The sequence below is a fragment of the Haliotis asinina genome, chromosome 11 (assembly GCF_037392515.1).
Source record: "Haliotis asinina isolate JCU_RB_2024 chromosome 11, JCU_Hal_asi_v2, whole genome shotgun sequence".
Classification (NCBI taxonomy): Eukaryota; Metazoa; Mollusca; class Gastropoda; order Lepetellida; family Haliotidae; genus Haliotis; species Haliotis asinina.
This window is the reverse complement of record NC_090290.1, coordinates 14,415,087-14,437,256: the sequence shown is the minus strand read 5'-3', so window position 1 is coordinate 14,437,256 and position 22,170 is coordinate 14,415,087. Positions and strand designations below refer to the sequence as shown.

Genomic DNA, 22,170 nt, shown 5'->3' with positions numbered 1-22,170 from the left:
AAAGGCATGGGAATACCCTAACACTTGATAGTCATTTACTTAAGCTTAAACATAGTGGGGTCATTTATACTCTAGCGTAAGTTCACCGTTTTGCCTGCTTAAATTGGCACCTAAAATAACATGTTTGACTTACAGTGAAGCAACTGAATTAGTATTCGCGAAAAACAAGGGTGATGAAACACAGCTATACCATGTATGATTCAAACGCTACAGCCACACGGAAGACAGACTTCCTATGCATCTTATTTTGGGGAGTTCCCATACTTTTTTGTTTTATATATGACAACGTATAACGCCGCCTCATAAAGAACAGACTGACAAAATGCCACAACGTTTCAGCTATCATGTACTTTCAAGCAACCGGAATCATAATCAATAGATGGTATTCAGTCTTCTATTCTTTCACCAATGAATATATCAGTATCGAAAAAGAAACAAAAAAGAGTTTTTAGCTATTCGACCAAAGCCTAATTAACCATGAACCTTCTGTTGACTTCAGGATGCTCAATATCACAGAATAAATCACAAGAAATCTGTCTTATCGAACCATGGTCTTTCGGGAGACTAGGGAAGGCTGGATTAAAACACCATTCCTACTGCCCGTTTGTTGCTCCTGGAACCAATAACACTGAGCCTCCGATGAAGAGGTATTGTGTTAGTATCATCACAAAGTAGTGCTGTGAATTAGTTGTGACAAAGAACCAGCTGTGACATTGTGGTTTTCTTGATATAACACAGTTATATCCTCTTAGATCACGTGTTCATACACAAAAACAAAACAAAACGACAACCACAAACAGAACCCAAAACTCCTTCCAAGAATTTGCAGCCGTTAACTGAAAACATTTTGACAGCGATTGCATCTTTTTTGTGTTGCCAATTCTAGTTATCAAGTGTAGTCTTTCATGAAGTGTGTTGTTTACATTATCTCTCTTACAGGTGTGCTCAGATTAAATGTTGATGAATAAAACAGTAATTCAACGTTGAAAAACGCATTAACAAGTGTAAGCCCTTGTGTTTTCCTTCTTTAACAGCGTCCTCTAACAGACAATGGTTGATAGCACGAAATACGATCAGACATCAGTGTCACATTGTGTAACGGTAAAACGGTTATGTTCATGCACAGCAATCATTGTTCATTTCAGTTGGCCGTCCTTTCGCTGTCTACCTTTTTCATCTGATACAACTGAACAGTGTGACAAACATGCTGACTGACTGACTGACTCACTCATTCAATCACTCACTCAATCACTCACTCACTCACTCACTCAATCACTCACTCAATCACTCACTCACTCACTCACTCACTCAATCACTCACTCACTCAATCACTCACTCACTCAATCACTCACTCACACACCAACTCAACAAATACAAACGTTTAAGTGCTGTAATGATCTACTTTGCATACAAAATAATTCTTTTCCTTCGAATTAAATCTTTGCCCTACATCCATTTTAAACATCTCAAGGTTCCGGTGGTCACATTCACTACAATTTCTTCCCATGGGTGGTGCTCATAAACACTAATTGTTATGCTATATGATATATAGCATCTAGACACTGGGTGTATTGGTATTCTGGTCTTCTCTGCCTCTATGATGACTGACGTTCTGCTCTGTGATTGACACATCTTCGATGGTCACGGCGATCCTATAATTACTGTAAGACTATTCTTCAGTTTACATATCAACCCGAGTGGGATCAAGAGTAAACCATTTTCACAGTCTCATCTGTCATACGGGCCATCAAGAGTCGTTGGTGACTCCGTTTCAGAACAGGTTCATCCACGGGGGAAAGAGCAGGTCGCAAGTCATGGTTTTTATTTCATCAATGATTTGCCATGGAAACGATTTGAGACTACGAGAATGAGGACTTGTTTGTTTGTAGTTTACGACAGCACTCGGCAATTTGCCACTATACGACGGCGGTCTGTATATAGCGAGCGTGGACCAGATAATCCAGTGATCAACGGCATGAACAACTATCTACGAATACGAATGTATATGTCAAACAAGTCAGTGAGGTTGGCCACCCGATATCATTAGTCGCCTCTGACGACAAGCATGGGTCGCTGAAGATAAGGGTACGTCCCCAGCTTAACATGCTTTTCCTGACAGTTTTTCGCCAAAAGTGGTCGCAGTCAATATTTGTTCCATTGCCTGTCACCACATATGGTCAGGGCACTGGGTGTTCAACAAGTATTGCAAATGCGTTTTTGTACACTGAATGTCGAAAATCAGTTTAGAGACATATAAACGTACGAGATATTCAACAATACAGACTAAGAAGCATCGTCTTCAATTCTTTATCATGCGTACAATTCGTTCAGATGGGACGATCAGAGAACGCACCCAGTTCTAATATCTTGTCCTTAACGGAAGCCAAAGATCACGTATGTTATGTAAATACTTTAGTGATCTGTCTATCTGTCTGTCTGTCTGTCTGTATGTATGCGTGCGAGCGTGCGTGCGTGCGTGCGTGTGTGTATGTATGTATGTATGTATGTATGTATGCACGCATGCCTGTCTCCCTCCCTCTCTCTCCATCTCTCTCTCTCTCTCTCTCTCTCGGCATTTATATCGGCATTTATCCAGCTACAGGCATTTCTTCTTTAACATTGCATGATCTATTTAACCGACATTATCATTAATAGTCCCAGATGAAGATGGAATCCTTATTCCTGCACATGTATGTATGAAACTATTGGGATTATTTTTTTTATGTTCTTCAAAGCTTTATCATGCGTACAATTCGTTCAGAGAGGAAGATCAGAGAACGCACCAAGTACCAAGAGCTTGTCCTTAACGGAAGCCAAAGGTCACGTATGTTAAGTAAATACTACACTGAATCCCTTTCCTCTGGAACCTTTACACCGTCCACGTAAACTTTCCGAACATCAGTTTAGAGACATATAAACGTACGAGATATTCAACAATACAGACTAAGAAGCATCGTCTTCAATGCTTTATCATGCGTACAATTCGTTCAGAGGGGACGATCAGAGTACGCACCACTAAGAGCTTGTCCTTAACGGAAGCCACAAGGTCACGTATGTTAAGTAAATGCTTTAGTAATCTGTCTGTCTGTCTGTCTGTCTGTCTGTCTGTCTGTCTGCATGTATGTATGTATGTATGTATGTATGTATGTATGTATGTATGTATGTATGTATGTATGTATGTAGGTAGGTAGGTAGGTATATGTGTGTGTCTGTGTATGCATGCATGCATGCATGCACGTACGTATGTATGTATTTATGTATGCACGTATATATGTCATTTCTTGTTTTGTTACATCACGTGTACAAGCAGAATAATATATATAATATATAATAAGCAGAAAATATAGGGTTGTTTGTATTTGTCTCTCTGAGAGTGTGTATAAACACCTAATTTGTTCAGGTTTATGAGCAGTAACAGTTTTAAACAGCACGAATATATGGACTTTTTATGACTGTATGTTTGTATATATGTATGGATATATGGATAGATGTGTGTGTAAGATCTGTATATCTCATACAGTTTCGTGTATAATCCCATTAATCTGGTAAAATCTCTTTCCCTTGCTATTGGCACACACTCTTACCCTTTCCCTCCTAAACAGATACGAACTCAAACATTTTTTCTTGTGACGGAACTGCAGCTGTGCAAATAATCAGAAACACCAGGTGTTTAAGAAAGTATGAAATATTTATCAAAATCAGCATGACGGAATAATGGCAACACACATACAACGCTTGCGGCAACTTTCGTGGTTGTCGGCTTGGGCTGGGTATTCGTTGTCGGTGTTGCTGGAAACTGAAAAAGCAATAAATGCCTTATGTGAAAAGTTTTGATAAGGGCGTGCATTTATCCTGCGTATATTAAAGAATGTATTTTCAGAGACCTTTTGTCACTCAGGAATCTGCTAACAATTTCCGTATATATGTATTAATAAAACAATGTTACTTTGCATGTTATCGATCCAAATATAACATAGAAATTAACGAATTATGTTTAGTAATCGAAGTACCGAACACTTATTGATTGTTTTATTAAAAGCGTTGGACGGAGTGTCTGAATGAACGTTGTTTCAACTTAGAAATACAGTAGGTTGACTGTACAAACTGGTTTGTAAAACATTCCATCATTTTTGTTTAAATGATTTCATGAGTGAGTTCCTGGAGGGATTATTTACAAGGTCCACGACAAATAATAAGTTAGTTATAGTTGGTACAACAACTCGGCAAATATAAAGGGAAATAAACTAAAGGAAAACTACACTAATAAAGCTAACATATGAAAAGATGTTTGAAACTAACAATTCACGTAGTTTCATGATCAGCCTTCAACATAGGAGGGGCGGGAGCGTGTGTGTGTGTGTGTGTTTGGTGGGGTTGAGGGAGGCATTGATTATGCAAATGATATACAAAGTGTGTGTTGGGGGTCGGATGGGGGAGCGGAGTCACTTGTACGTTAATGTTAGGGTGGACCATTCACATTGTACATGTTTCTACATACAAATTATCATCACCAGCACCATGAATAAGCAACGGTCACAAATGAAAGTTACCTTGTTGAGCTCTGTATTATGGGGAGTTGGGCCTGGCCTTTACACCTCCTCAGTCGTAGAGGAACCAGAAGGGATTGTTATAGTACTGTTGTTGATAGTAGAGAGAATACAGGTAATTCCAGTCATAGTCATAATCATACAGTTGGTATGGATTGTAGTAGCTGGGCTGATAGGACGCTGTCACCATAGCAACAATGACTACGAGGACGACGAGGATTTGACGAAGCATTTTGTTTCTGAAACAGATATAAATCGTATATATGAATACCGAAAGGATACTGTTCCTCCTAAGGACTTGTAATTGAGTGTTTGGTTGATTCTGATATTCAACAAAATATTCAACTTTACAGCTTAATGTTGGGGGGATACTTTGTCTGCAATGTCAAACAGTCCAGCTAAGACCACGTCGGATATGGTGCAAATAAAACATAATTTAATTGGGAGAACATAATTGGGGCGAACCGGGATTCGAACTCATCATGTACTGGTGCCTAAAGTCCGTCATTCATGCACGACGTTTTGTTCGATATTTACGAACTTACGTCAATATACTTCTCGTTTATTGAAGTGAATGAGTACAGAGTATTGATAACGACGACTGAGTAATTTTAAAAGCTGCTACTTGTTGTTACCCAGCCTGGGCCGGGGTCAGACATTATGGGGATAAAACAAGGACTGTTCGAGTCTGTGTCAGTATACTGTGTTTGTATCAACATTGAATTGCAGCATGGTACATCAGTGTGCTGGCTCTATGCAACCAGTGTAAGCCCGGATGAGTACAGGGCGACACAGACACATGGGCAATAATTCTAGACCTTAAACCTCATTTTCTTTTTCCCTGACCTAGTTAGTGTCACATGGCGGGGAGATGTGGTAGCCTAGTGGTAGAGCGTTCGCTCCTGAGGCGGAAGACCCAAGTTCGAATCCCCACTTGGGTACAATGTTAGATTTCATTTCTGCTATTCAGCTATTCTCGAAACGCGAACCCTACGAACTTCTCAAACCCCTCTTAACACAGTGGCTATGATCAAAGTTAAGAATTCTTAGTGCTAAGAACCTTTCGAGAAGACGGGCCCCGCAGGCGGTTATATGTATTGCTACAATTGTTCAGATGTCCAAGTGAACAAATACCACATTGGAAACAAATCAAACAAATGTTTTACACTGAAGGCATCAAAAAATTTACTCACACGTTTTGACGATTCTTTCTTTTCCTGACCGTTGTGATGACCACTCACATTACGGGCAGTGTTATATACATGTTTGGAAATTCCATGCTAATTATGCACAAAACAACAAACTAATAAATCCACATTGACCCTCAGGGATCCGTTGTTGTCTCACTGACAGTAACGTATGATCACATCAGGTGACACGTGGATGTGAAATATGCGCCATATAGATTCAGAAGTAATCAAAATTAAACGTCGTTGGCGTTGTTGAGAAGTTGTTGACTATGAGTAACGTGACGCTGTGTTCAGTGGACACTCACTGAAATATGACATCTTACGAGGGACATTTTCGTATTGACGAATTGTCAAACTTTGGTTAATTTTGCAACTTTTTGCTTGTTTTTGTGAGGACGACAACGCGACAATGTCCCTTGTAGGATTCCATACTATGACGCTTATTGTTTGTTTTACAATTAGCTCCACTAAGTACTTACATTGGCTTTGAAAGAAAACATGAGTTATGTACTATAACATATTATGTACATATACAGTATACCTTTTTGCTTGTTTTTGTGAGGACGACAACGCGACAATGTCCCTTGTAGGATTCCATACTATGACGCTTATTGTTTGTTTTACAATTAGCTCCACTAAGTACTTACATTGGCTTTGAAAGAAAACATGAGTTATATACTGTAATATATTATGTACATATACAGTATACCTTTTTGCTTGTTTTTGTGAGGACGACAACGCGACAATGTCCCTTGTAGGACTCCATACTATGACGCTTATTGTTTGTTTTACAATTAGCTCCACTAAGTACTTACATTGGCTTTGAAAGAAAACATGAGTTATGTACTATAACATATTATGTACATATACAGTATACCTTTTTGCTTGTTTTTGTGAGGACGACAACGCGACAATGTCCCTTGTAGGATTCCATACTATGACGCTTATTGTTTGTTTTACAATTAGCTCCACTAAGTACTTACATTGGCTTTGAAAGAAAACATGAGTTATGTACTATAACATATTATGTACATATACAGTATACCTTTTTGCTTGTTTTTGTGAGGACGACAACGCGACAATGTCCCTTGTAGGACTCCATACTATGACGCTTATTGTTTGTTTTACAATTAGCTCCACTAAGTACTTACATTGGCTTTGAAAGAAAACATGAGTTATATACTGTAATATATTATGTACATATACAGTATACCTTTTATTCGCTCCCTCGCTGAAGGGCAAAAATAAAGTAAAATTCGTTTGAATTCCTACAACAGTTTATTAACTGTAATTCCTAGCTCTTGCAGTGAATTAGTTGAATTTTACGCCGCAGTCAGCAATATTCCAGCTATATGGTCTGTAAATAAGCGAGTCTGGACCAGACAATCCAGTCATCAACAACATGAGCGTCGAACTGTACAATTGGGAACCGATGACATGTGTCAACCAAGTCAGCGAGCTTGACCACCCGATCCCGTTAGTCGCCTCTTTCGACTAGCGTAGTCGCCTTTTATGGCAAGCATGGGTTGCTGAAGGCCTATTCTAAACCGGACATTCACGGGTCCCTAGCTCTAGGATTTGAGTGAATTTCATTTCTTACACTGAGACAGGCGTAAGAAATTTAATTGCCACCATATGATGCCCTGATATATATTATGTTAGTAATGGTTTTGCAGAAACGATGATTCATACCACAGAGAAAGATTTTAGAGCTTACTTAACGTCAGGACAGTTCGTGTTTCATAAGCTTTATTTGAAAATCAAACGCGTGATGAAATAAAAAGAGTTTCTTTTACTCCTGAGTATATTTTAGATGTAGTCTGATATGCAGCAAAACAATTACCATTTTGTGTTCTGTTTAATTCCCAAGCATTGATGAACCCAAAACCCTACAATGGTGTCTTACCTGTGTGTAGATATTAAACTACAAACATTATTACTGCATGTTAAAAAAATGCACAATAATTGGACATCATCCAGTGAACCCTTAATATCGTTAGCTGTTCTTGATCAAAGACAGTTCAGTTTACAAGACGAGCAATAAATCCGTTGTGCCCAGGGGCATGTTTATGTCACTTTCCGAAGAGCTTGTCATCACTCACAGCTTAACACAAGTCACAATGCATCTCATTTGACATTATTCACCGGACAAACATTCTGTATTTTCATGGTAATATAGATATCTATGAACAGTTGATACAGAGAATATGGTATCCATATTTTCGTTTAATTTCAGTCTCATTTGCCGACAGCCACTACCGCGGTTGTGTTGCTGAAATACCACCAGTCAGGGCCCCGGAGAATCTGGCTTCCACACTGACAATCACAGAATTGTATAGGCGACGAAACTCACCAAGAACAGACAATAACAAAGTGTAGGAAATGAACTGTAGGACCATCGAATGCCGACAGAATTTATATGACCAGTACTGTCTCCAAGAGCACTGTAATGTAAGCCAGCAGCTTTGGTGAAAGCGACCTTAAGTGTAATTTAAAGGCACAATCCCATTCCTTTTGATCAATGAAATACGTTAACAAATCAGCGGCCGATGCCACCACGGTATTACATTTTAATAGTCATAACAAAGTATTTAAATATCTTATTTATCGCTATGAAGAGGATCACGATAAAAATACATCGGGACATTGACAGAGTACACCGTGCATAAATGCCATCCGTGCACATTCTATGCCTATTTATAATATTGTTTTAAAATCATTCTCACAGTCGTTTGTTTGTTGTTTACTCAGCGTAGTCCAGTCATAAAACGACAGTTTGTAAATAATCGAGTCTGGACCAAACAATCTTGTGATCAACAGCACGAACATTGATCTACGCAAGCCTTACCACCCGATACCGTTACTCTTTTTTCACGACAAGCAGGGCTTACCGAAGATCAAATTTAATCCGAATATGCACGGGTCGTATTGTCAAAATATACCGTACCTATATATCATATGTCATATATTGCATCCATGTTTCTTTTACTGCACCTATTCACACAAACGACAAACGGATGGGCGTGTAATGGCGTGTAATCATCCCTATCACATCCGTTTATATAGGGAACAAGATGATACCGATAGCCTTAAGAAGGATACTGATAGGCCATCACAGACATTGAAGGATGGGTCTGGCTAAAGAGTGCTCAAATGTTATACCAGCTGATCCGAAGATATAGAAATAGTTCCACCAAAACTATCATTCATCAGTCTATACATGTTGTCTGACCTGTTTGGACTGAGCCGTCCACCCATACGAAGTGATAGATGAAAGCTAATCAAGGCTTTACAAGACATTCTAACGAGCTCTCATCGCTGGGGAGGATTATCCGCAACATATGGATAGCGTCCGCTTCTTTGACACTGTTGGAAATATCTGTCTGGTTTAAGCTCTAATCACCTTTAGTAATGTTCTGTCCACCACGTCCCTTGGTCCATGTTTGATGGGCAAAGGTCTGCTAGGTCCCTCTGGACATTGTTGTTGTCCTTTCTCGATCTTGGTCAGTGGTCAATCAGGTCGCTTCGCTGGACATCAAGGATGTCAGAGACTGATATTTATCAATAGTGTATTGGCGTAGGAATCAAGTCCCCTGGGAAATCGATGGTGATTTAGGTGAAGTCAAGGCTTATGAAGTCGCGGTTCCTCTCGGGAAGAAGGGTTTCCTTGTGCTGCGGATGGCATTTCTCGCGGGTCTAAGAGTCTTCGTCTATCGTATTTCCAGCTGTTATTCATCCATGAGTGTAATGCCACGTACAATGCTTACCAGTCTGATATTCCTCGTTACATATATTTTCCCAATACACGGAGAAGAGTGTGCATTTTTTGACAATAACGAGGATGATACCTATGCTCAGACAGGCTATGTGTTTTAAAGAAAGATTTTAAAACAAAATTAATTATTATGTAAATGGCAAATGGATTTATAATGAGATTTTATTTAATTTTAAGCCGTTATCTAGAAGGATGTGTTGTATCAAGTATATAATTAAACGTCGGCGACAGGAATTACCCATTATCCGAAAATAAATCGACCTGTGCTATTTAAACGATGGTATGTGTTTTTCAAAAAGGGGTTATGCTAAACCCTTTCAAACAACTGTAGCAAAAAATGCCATTTTACGTTAAACTTATATTAAAAATTTTCTCATGCCTGATAATATTTTCAGATAATTCCAAATTGGATTTTCTTCTATGTTTGGGTGAAAAAATGTCCTATTTGGAACATGTCAAATAGGCTTTTCTTAAGGATTTCGTATGTGGAGGTAATTCTGAAATTGATCGAATCCTACCGATGTTTACTGCATTTTCAACAATAGCTACAAAATCAAACAGATTTTTTCAGCTAAACTATTAACCTGAGCCTAGATTTTCGAAGATCACTTACGGCATATGCAGTCGTAAGTTAATATTTATGTATGGCACTTAGGATTGTCTTTGCGTTTAAGGGAGCTTCGAAAATCTAGGCCCTGGTTATATCACCAATGACATCATCTTTCAACAATGTTCTTCTTGTAGATAAGTTCTCATAACAGACTGAAAAAATATATTTTCTGGAACAGTTGGGGTTTTTGCAATTTATTTGTGTGGGGGTGTGTTTTTTAAATGGGTAGGGGATGCCGATGTATTGTACGTTAACTAGATTTCCTCGAAACTCGAATCTAAATGATATCGACTCATTAAATATAAACAGTATTGTCACATAGCCGTGTCTGAATCTTCAGTACAGAACCAAGGAATAAATCCGCCCGGAATCCGGTCAAATCATAGTGCATCTTCATGACGTGCGGTCAGACCTACATGTATGTAACCGTCTTCTAAATCCCAAGGTGCTGAGTACCACCATGAAGTAAACACCGCCATACGCCCGATATCCGTCATATTTGACAGCGAACGAGATTTCATATCAAAGTGTCATACATACCTGTCAGTAATTTGTCAAATGAAGCACTATCATGAAAGTATCTCGGGTGACACTGGCAGAGAAGCCAATCCCTGTGCGGAGTGAACCAGGGTAACCATAAACCATTTTCAGGCCGGTTGTTTACACATACTTAATGGCTAAAGAAAGAAAACATATTTGACCTTTATATAATCAAAAAGTTCAATAACTTATCAATTTGATCATGTCCGAAAAAATATGTTTTACACAATAGGGTATATAAACAACCGCAGGACTCCTTACACATCCACAAAAAATCTTTGTCAAGAACGGAATGTGACACCAAAGTATCCCTACTATGGATGAAATCTTCAAATTTATTTCAAATGACAGTTAGTTTTAAGAACATCAACCCAATGGATTCAGTTTTATATTCAGAGACTTAGCGTTAGTCTGGGGTACGCAGATATATATTCACAGACTGGGGTACGCAGATATATATTCAGAGACTGGGGTACACAGATATATATTCAGAGACTAAGCCCTAGTCAGGGGTAAGCAGATATATATTCAGAGCCTAAGACTTAGTCTGAGGTACGCAGATATATATTCAGAGACTGGGGTACGCAGATATATATTCAGAGACTGGGGTCTGCAAATATGTATTCAGAGTGTAAGTCTTAGTCAGGGGTACACATGTACATCAACATATTTTCCGTCTACAGCTGCAACACTTTCGCGTCGTACATGTTTCACAATCGTATAACTGGTCTCAATTTCTTAATATCTTGATCCAAGAATCTAACATTATTCTGTGCATAGTTCATTCCACATGCAGAGCGTGCATGGATACCCCCCCCCCCCCCCCTTGCCCCCAGTGTACTGTACCCATTATCTACAGCGTACATCGAACAGGTGCTTAGTTTTCATCTAATCTTTTGATTGAAACGTTTTTTTGTTTTTGTTTTTTGTTTTGGTATCCCGACGCTTAAATTGGTTGCTCTTCACACTATAGTGAAAAGCCAAAGTATTTGGCATGTCTTGCTCTACTACATATCCGCAATTTAGTTAAAAGCAACGTAAACTCTCTAGTTACCGCACAAATATAGACTTATTTTCCACTGTGCAGGATATGAATGTTAGCTGTATTAATGGTCGCCACTTATCAAACTTTTGAGAGCTGGAGAACGGCTGTGCTGCAATATGTTGGTTGCAGAACACAGAAACTCTTTGTATTCACCCTTGCACTAGTGATGTATCATGCGAAACATATACTCTAAGTGAAAAACGCCAATACGGATGTTGAACTGATATTGAAGCTTATTATGTGGTGTAATGGTTTTGAATCTGGTTTTGCAGCAATATTGTATTGTTGTGAGCCAGTGTTACACTTTCTGCCCAGACCTTTCTTCCAAATTGGTTCCGGTAGCTGAGGAGTATTATTACAACTACTGTGTTCAATGCCATAACCACTGTACTAGCGGCAGATGTCGATTGGCCATACAATTGTGAAATGTACTTGTGAAGTTATGAAACCTTTATATTGACTCGCATTGATTTATAAACACAGTTGTTTCTAGAATACAAATGTTTACCAAAGCAAATTTCTTTTTGCATGTAGGTTTCACCAGTAGTTCTTTTACAGGTTGATTCTGGTTTACCGTTTCAATTTAACTTTTGGAATCACTACGTTTCAGTACATATTCACAAACAAACAAATTTTCATGACAAAGATAGAATTTCATTTCTTACTGCTTGTGGTTCCGTTTACCCTTGTTTTTTGTATTTTGTAGCAATAGCAAAACTCAACTTTGACTTAGGTGTGGCAAACAATTGTTTATGTGTCCACGCGATCCTTGAAGATAAACTTGTATTTCTATACTCATTAACCCTACATCCTCGAAGCAAGTATTTGATTCTTATATGCAAGGGTTCATAAATCACATTGCTCGACGCCCACGACAGGTCAGGTTTCATTTATGGCAATCAAATGGTACCTTACTTGTCCGTGGGCTACTAACTCATTTCTGCGGTCATTACGGTTTCAAACTGTAAATAGACTAGGATTTCATTTTGTATCTGCTTATTATTATCTCTCTTTGTTATTTATCACTTCTCAATAAATAGTCCACTAAATAATTACATCCAATACGATGTTGATTCATTATTTCATAATTACATAATCATGATTATGGCATAAAAATATGGGCAAGTAGAAAATTAGTCAGGGCAAGTGACTTTCTTAAAGTCACTTGCCCTGTGACAAATGGCTTTTTGAAAAAACTGACACCCTGCTTATGTGGTGTGGTTTGGAGAGTAGTGATCGTTATTGCATGTATGCTCATTTTCAGATTCCTGTCATTGGTATCATAATTTTGTCAGCATTCCACTTGGCTGATTTCCACCAAATGGGATGAAGCCATAAATTCTACTCAACTGATTTCTGTCACTTGTGACCTTGTCATTAATTCTGAAGCTCCTGCCTGACTAATTCCTGTTACACATGACCTTCGTAGAATTCTTAATGTTCCAGTAGATACAGGCGGAGATTAAAATGTGACTTCTTGGTGAATTCCATGTCCCCCAAAATGCCTCAATTCTGTTACATGTGATCTTTCATGAATTCTTCAGAGTGACTGATGTCTGGTGAGCCTTCTTAGAATTCTCTAATCTTCCACTAGATACTGACAGACTTAGAAAATGTGGCTTCGTGGTGAATGTCATGTCCACCTACTGACTAAATTCAGTTACATGTGACCTTGTGTGAATTCTTAAGCTTCAGCATGAATACTTTTTAAAATAAGACCTTGCTTAGAATTCTCAAACTTCTATTGGACTAATGACATTAAAATAAGACCTAGTGGTAAACTTCCTGTCCCCCCAATGAGTGAATTCTGTTATACGTAACCTTACCTGAATTCCTTGCCCAGAATTTTAACCGTGAATTCTGTTACATTTGTCCTTTCGTGAATTCTTAGTTAGACTGATAAGTCTGTTCATTGTTGGCCTTGGCATGACCGCATCATATTCCGTTTGACTGGTTTACGATGTATTAAACATAGCTCTAACGATTATACCTGCATTTCTTATTTTTGAAACGACTTTAAAAGCTTACTATAAACAACACTACAAAAAGACCTGTTATTTCGTAATGCAAAAGCACTCTTTCTGTCGCGTAACTTCTACGAGTTATTGACCTGATACTAATTTAAATGTGACCGTCCCTAATACCCCTTGAAGGGAATAGAACAGCAGACATATTGTTTTTCGTCCTTCACCTTTAAATGTTGTCATGCTTCTTATAAATGTTCCCTCGAATATCCTCGCGCGTCTCGTGCAGCGTCCCTGATGATCTGTGGAGACATGTCTGATTTTAATACCAAACATGTTGGTGGTAGATGGCAGTTAACTGAAAGCACATGAAACCGGATCTATCAATTTGTCAGGGATGCCCTTGATAGTAAAAGGTCGTTGATAATTTTACGAACCTTTCTGAAAGCATAGCTTATGGCATATCTGCACACGGGTTACAGATTTGATAGAATTAAGTTAAGAACATAAGCCCTTCCACACAATATGTAAGACGAACTTTCGAAAATAATTCAGCGAATGTAAAATTTTTAATATATCCGTATGATTGGTAACGTTATCGTAATATCTATAGACATTGTCGTAATAAACATGCCACGCTGACCGGCACGCGGGTCACAAGTGAATAATATGTACATATTTTGCTGTGGAATTAGTTTCCATAAACCCAAAGCAGATACAGTTGTCATGTGCATTTGAAAGAATTGCTGTGTGAATTTCCATTTAACAGCTGCACTTGTCAAAGTTTCAAATCAACGCATCCGTGAAAATCCGGTTAGAATTCATCCTCAGCAGCCAGTTGCTTGACCGATGGCCGGGTTTGCTGACTTGGCCGACACATATCCCAAATGGCTAGATTGGTCCTCGTGGCGTTGATCACTGAATTGTCTGCTCCATTTGCCATTTTTCCATATAGTTGGCATATTGCTGAATATGAGCAACAAGCAACCAAGCTGCAAAACAACAACTAACTGAAACCATGAGTCATCATGCGTTACTTTGCCTCTCTTAACGACACAACAACCACGCGAGAAATAATTCAAGTTATGTTTAATTCTGTGAAGGCTGGGGTCATTCGTATTCTTATACGTCTTTATAGTCTTCTTAATGTGGAATATGTTCTAACCCATGTGCCCCACCGCCATAAAGCTGGAATATTGCTGAGTGCGGCGTAAAACTAAACTCACCCACTCACTAACCCATGTGCTGAGGCACGTATGAAGAGACATACATCCACACATATACCAGAAATGGGAATGGCATCTATGTCAGGAATCGAACCGGCGTCTTGTACGAGCAGACGATTGAACCCCTACACCAAGGTGTGTGGTGGAGTATAGGTGAAAGGATAAGATACAGACAGAAATGCCCTGCTATTTAATAGGATTTCAATAAGACCATGATGAATATGATATGTAGGCAATGACATGCCCATATTTAATAGTGAGTGAGTGAGTGAGTTTGGTTTTACGCCTTTTTTTAGCAATATTCCAGCAATATCACGGCGGGGGACACCAGAAATGGGCTTCACACATTTTACCCATGTGGGAAATCAAACCCGGGTTTTCGGCGTGACGAGCGAACGCCGTAACCACTAGACTACCCCCACCGCCCTCACATTTAATAGCATAGAGATAGCTGGATATATGCATTGAGATCTATGCTGAGGAGCGACCATACCATCCTGTTGCTTCTATCACATGTTTGACTTTTAAATGAAACTTATAATATTTCATCCAGCACTCAAAGAATGTTTTCTCTGCGTCCTTAATTCTTAAACGCTGAAGAATACTTTAGACATGTCGTTTTGAAAATCAATAATTTTTCGCTTTCGGCAGAAACTTAAATTTCAGATATGACCGGGGTCATATTGTTGTAAATTTTTCATTGAACTTAACTATTTTTACAAACAAACTGACGCAGATTATTCAACCAGCAGTTGCAGGAATGAGTGATATAATTTAATTCAACAATAAGTTTTTTTTCGATATTCAGTTAACGGAAAACGAGTTATATCATTTCTTTTGCCTGTACGTTATGATATATGTAGAAGGGTGGTGAAAGGGCTTGGAAGAGGAAATGCCTTGCTATGAAGCAGGCAATGAGATGTAGCTACTGATGTATGGGGTTTCAGTATATATGTCAGATGTTGAAGGTCACATTATGAAACCCAGTCTCTGTTTCGTAAGTCACCTAGTTATTGAGATACAGCACCATATCTTCAAGCTACGAAAGATATATCCGTGTGTGTATGTGTGTTTTGGGAAACTGGTAGGTACGTAAGTAGGTACATGTAGGTAGGTACATGTAGGTAGTAAGGTAGGTGCATGTAGGTAGGTACGTACATGTAGTTAGGTACGTGCCTGTATGTAGATACAGATAGGAAGGTGAATGTAGGTAGATACATCTGGTAGGTTGGTATATGTAGGTAGGCAGGTGCATGTAGGTAGGTAGGTAGGTAAGTACATGTAGGGAGGTGGATACATGTGGGTAGATATATGTAGGTAGGTAGGAACATATAGGCAGATATATTTCGATAGGTACATGCAGGTAAGTAGTTACATGTAGGTAGATACATGTAGTTAGGTACGTGTAGGTAGGTAGATAGGTACATGTAATTAGATACATGTAGGTAGAAAGGTACATGTAGGTAGATTGGTACATTCATGTAGGTAGGTATGGACCTATTTTTCCAATGTCACAATTACATTTGCATACTGCCAGGGGCGGTTGGATAGACAAGTGGGTGAAGCTTTGGCTCGTCGTGCCGGAAGCCCAAGTTCGATTTCCCACGTCGGTACAACGTTTAAAGCCTATTTCTGGTAAATGTCGTCCCTAAACGCAACTCGCTCATATGATAGCTCCGGGTCAAAAGAGGTCCACTGCAACCTATGCTTGTAAAAAGGTGCTGGATTGATTACATGGCCATCCTCGGTGACTTGGATGATAATGTACAAAACATCCCACAGCAGAGTGAATACGTGCTCATAATGTCAATCACTAGATCACTGGCCGTCATCAGACAGGCGATTATTAACAGAAGAGCAACGTATCGGATGCTACCTCTGGTGATCTTTGAAGCTGAATATCATTTGGAACATAATGAGGGTATGTACTCAAAGGTTGTGTCCTACCAAAACTGAAACTGCCATCGTCCCAACCTCAAAATGGTAGTTGCAGTGTTTCATTAAAACATTAAAATTGACTTCTGTCGAGTGTATGGCAACAGCTGTCTATCCTTAACACTGGGGACTGAGAATAATTGAGACAAAGCACCGGAAGCAATCAGCTGTAATCTTGACACAACGTCATAAAAACAGACAAGGAAAGCACAGCCAGGAAAAACCATCACCATTTACCTTTCAAAAGGTCATAGTTATGGTATTTTCCCTCAGCATAATACCTGCCTGCATGCACGTATATAAACACACAAACACATTCATGCATGCATACTTACTAATGCATACAGGTACGAAAGCACACATACATGCACATCGGAACCTATCTACCGTCTTAACCACATACAAGCGCATGAAATATGATATGATGTGATGTGATGTGATGTGATGTGATGTGATGTGGTGTGATGTGATGTGATGTGATGTGATGTGATGCGAGTGAATTTGGTGAGTGAGTGAGTGAGTTTAGTTTTACGCCGCACTCAGCTATGATGTTCAAGATCTCACAGATCAAACAGACGAAAACATGCCCATAACAGTGACAAATCTCTTGAAAGCCTCGTCAATTGTACGATACAGACTCTTTCTCAGCCATATGTTCTTGAATCATTATCAGAAAGGGACATCTGGAGCCCTACCATGACACCGTCACACATGAATAGAAGTCAAGTTAATTATTTTCCAAAAATACGGGTATCTGTAAGTTGATTCAAAACGGGAAGATACGCCACATTTTTATTTTCAGAACTACATTCCTTAATACGGATGTTTTAACCAGTTGCTGGCATGTTTGTTACTTCAAAGGACATACTCGGAAATGAACCAGATGTATGTTATTAATATGTTGATTGCGGATAAATACTACTTTAGTGGATATTAAGCGTCACTGCAGAACAAAACCAAATCTTTGACTATCTTCAGAAAAGGAAATTGTACTTGGAGTAAAACTATACGTCAATGGAGAAAGCCAGCTGACGTAATTACGTCTCGTGATTTCCTCGACCACGTGTGAATACATGCGTAATCTATATTTTTGAGACATCCTCAAAATATGTTGGTCCGTCTTGGGAGCGACGAGCCCTCAACAGAAATAAATAACATAACCGTTTCATTTCCAGACATGTTGACTCATGATCAATGTCAGAGAGATTTATTCTGGAACAAAATTATATTGATCTTATCATAGCATGGTTTCTACTAAATATGTAATGCTAACAAGCCTCGTGGGGGTATTTCTGAACAAAATTCATTACCTTCCCTCTTCTGTTTCTTTGAAGGTGTAGTGCGTCACTGAATATAAAATGTAGAGGGAGACGTGTTTGCTTTTCCATAACGATCAATTGGAAACTACATAACATGTCATATTTGTTTATGTGATGATTTTCAAGTTGAAGGTAAATAGCTAATGAGGACGGAAAGGCAAGATGTTTGGATGTCGCCTTCTTAACTGTGAATAACACGACGTTTCAGAATGTAAACGTCAGAATGTAAACGTCAGAATGTAAACGTCAGGTCATCAGCCAGCAATGGCTCCGTTATTCAGATTAAAGAAATTTACATGTACAAACCTTGCTTGCATTCCACTTCTTAAATCCCTTCAAGTATTTAATGAGAATGGGTCTGTAAATGAATCGGATTTGAAAGAAATAAACAAAACTGATGAAACAAAACTACATAAATAACAATTGAATTCTAAAATTCTAAAATGTCTGTCAAGGATCTAATTGAATTCTAAGATTAACTGAGTTCACAAACCACTGCACGTTGATACAGGTATCACTGTGTCAGTTCTAACTGGAGTGGTGATACACGTTTAGTGGTGATACACGTTTAGTGGTGATACACATTCAGTGGTGATACGCATTCAGTGGTATTGTAATGCAAGATCAGTGAATGTAGCAATGTGGACACTGACGTCATTATTCACCTTGCAATCCAACTTGCAACTAGGATTAAGCAAGGATTAAGGGATTAATCATTACGAATAACCTGTTCTGGTTAACATTACATGAAAGTTAATATTAAAGACAAGATTTTACTCACCTTTAACTCGCGCCTGGTGATTCAGTTAACTACCAGTAAAGATTGCCATTTACTGAATCTACACCTGCACTACGTAAAACACCCTCTTATAACGTATCTAACAAATTAAGAACAAAAACATTTGTTTTTTTTATTATTTTGTATATTTGTTTCTTTTGGGTTTTTTTCTTTTTATTTGTGTTTGTTTTGTGTCTTCTTATTGTTCCCAAATTAAGTATACATTTTGCATGCAGAGATATGTAAACATTCATACATAGTTGATATTACTGGGTTCTCCGATAAATGCATGTAAAAGTTATCCGAAGTCGTCCTGATAGTAAACTGCGAATAGTATACACCGTTTCTATGAAAGTTTATCAGATTCATTATTTCTTTTGGTTAACATGTTTGGTGAAAGTTTCCGAAGTCATCAATTTCAGAGTATTTCTTTTGGAAATAAATTTTCAAAAATGTAAACTTGTAATGTACCTTTTAAAACTTAAAAAAATCGTTCAATTTAGGATGCAATTAATTCAGAGTGCAAATGCAAAGGTGTCGGTAAGCAGAGATTGTATGATTTAATACTGGCTCGTTTTCGAAAGTACCAAACCAATGGAGAATTTTTGCCAGTTGTAATTCTTGTATGTTGGGGAAAATCCAATTTTGAAGGTCATTGCAGCAGGGTTTGGTTTCATCACATCCCTAGTAATAAGTTCTCATTTACATTATTACAAAAAGAGCATATTGCGTTGTCAACAAGTTTCATCTTAACCCATTCTTTTTGGTATAAATATTTCCATGTAGGAACTTATGTTGAAAGTCTAAACTTTAAATGCCTCTTAAATCCTTTATATAAGACTTAGTATTTTTTCAAAATCAGTATCAGCAAATCGGCAAAAGAAACTTTTAATAGACGCTTTGGCGTTGAAAACATGGACACTGTGTCTGACTGTCAGTCGGCCAGCTACAGCCACCAAGCCGTCTTTCTAGTGTTTGTCATGAATTCATTGGATAGTAATTGTTAACATTAAAAAAACACTTTTGTATATTGTATTGAATTCTTATAATATTCTGGACTACCCCGGTCGTGATTTTTCTGGAACGTTGCTACCTCACTCGTTCTTTTATTAACATTGTGATGACGTATGGTATCTAGTCATAGAACATTTTAACATGTACCAGCCATACTTTAGATCATTTGAAGCGGCATTTGTGCAACATCTGTGTCTCAACTATTTAATCTGAAACATATTGGTGTTCCCTTCATCCTCAACTCGCTGTGCAGTGGGATACGGGCACCAGATCCTGGTCGTCCATTTACCTTGTGTGTTTCCACTTTCACTGGTCCGCATGACACCCACGTTCGTTGGTTTCACAAAGCGGTAAGCATCTATGCTCAACCTACATCATTTCGAGACTTCTTCCCGTATCAAATTGAAAAAGCGTTTTCCTGTAAATTTATTCAAACCAGCAATAAGTATTGCCGACGTGACTTAAATCTTAACTCACTTACTCAAACCAGCAATAAACCATGTCCTTATTTAAGACTATTTCTGGTAAAATAGTGATATGAGATATTTGTTTCTATTAAAAAGTCAAATACCGTGGGGGATAGTTGAGGCAGAAAATCGCAGTTTCAGTTAAATCAACTCTTTGGAGGTAAAAATAGCTCGCCCTTTAGGATAGACGTATTGATTGTTTGGCTTTGTGATTCAGCGAGACATCGTATATCGGCCGTGGCAGACCCTTCCAAACAAAACAGGTCCAACAAACAGTCTTGAATAATGAATCGGTCGTCTGGGGAATGGCCTCGTGTACTTTTGGCTTGTTTAGCTTGTTTCCAAAGGTCGCGAGAAAGTGAAGATATAGAGCTCCAACAAACACCCCTTAACATTTTGTTTGATGTGTTGTTTTACCCTGCAATCGCCAGTGGTACAGCTATAGGGCTGTGCTCTGTAAATAATCCTGCCCGGACCAGACAATCCAGTGATCAACATCATGAGCATCGATCTACTCATTTGGGATACGATGACGTGCTTACCGAGTCAACAAGCCTGATCAACCGACCCCGTCAGTCATCTCTTTCGACAAGCGTAGAGTTGCTCAAGACCAATTCCAACCCCGATCTTCACATTTTCCCTGTTAACGAATTAGTTATTTAAAGGCAACTATATCCAACCTTTGGCATGAAAAGCTTGGTTCCAGAGGTGGAGATTGCAGCCGACACCTGCTGAATCATTAAGATGTGTGTTACGCTTTTAGTTAAGCTCTTTTAACTATGCAAAATTAAGCTTGTGATTCACAGGTGTCAGAATATGGCATATTACGTATTATATATTACGTACAGAGACGATTTACGTTTGTGTTTCATGACCGGTTTCATGATATTCCCGTTTTACTGGGGCATACTTTGGGAAACCATAGTCATTTCATCAACCTCCAATCACAGGTGTTCTTGAGTGCACATAGCTACACCAACACTGCTCTGAAGGCGATCACTGTCAAATACCTATACACACGTGTCCCATATCATCACCAATATATCATATTTCGTGGCTATGTTAACACTAATGTATCATATTACATGGCCATATTATCACTAGTATATCATATTGTTGTACATTGTGTACATTGTGATATATCACTAATATAGCATATTTTCAGTAATCTGTCATTTTGCATAGTCATATTAGCACTAATATATCATATTACATATCCATATTAACACTAATATATCATATTACATATTCACATTAACACTAATATATCATGGCCATACTATCACTGGTATATGGTAAAACGGCCGAAAACCATCTTGTATAGATAGTATTGTCCTACGTGATCCACTTCAAAATAAAAACGGCTGTAGGTACCCTAAAGGTTCAACAGTTCACTCCTCAGGGTTAAAGCCGCAATCAGTGTACCTCAAGCAAGAAGTTAATAAATATTGCTGTTTCAGTTAAACATTTGACAGCGTGTGGAAACAAATACTATTTTGTGATCAGTGAGCATTTCTTCACCCATGTTCACATCTAAAGAAAAGACTCTACCTGTTACCCCCGGAAGTGTAGTGTGTGACAGACTCACTCACTCACTCACTCACTCACTCACTCACTCACTCACTCACTCACTCACTCACTCACTCACTCACTCACTCACTCACTCACTCACTCACTCACTCACTCACTCACTCACTCACTCACTCACTCACGCACGCACGCACGCACGCACTCACTCACTCACTCACTCACCCTGTATG

General features: G+C 38.6%; 1 protein-coding gene across 1 annotated transcript in view; it reads left to right on the top strand.

The window, feature by feature from the left end:
- Positions 1-2,778: 2,778 nt before the first annotated feature.
- The window catches only part of LOC137256326 (PDF receptor-like), a 114,593-nt gene continuing 95,201 nt past the window's right edge, over positions 2,779-22,170 (top strand). Inside the window, exon 1 of the mRNA XM_067794089.1 lies at positions 2,779-2,824. The gene's annotated coding sequence lies outside the window, so the exon portion shown is untranslated. The remainder of the gene's footprint in view (positions 2,825-22,170) is intronic.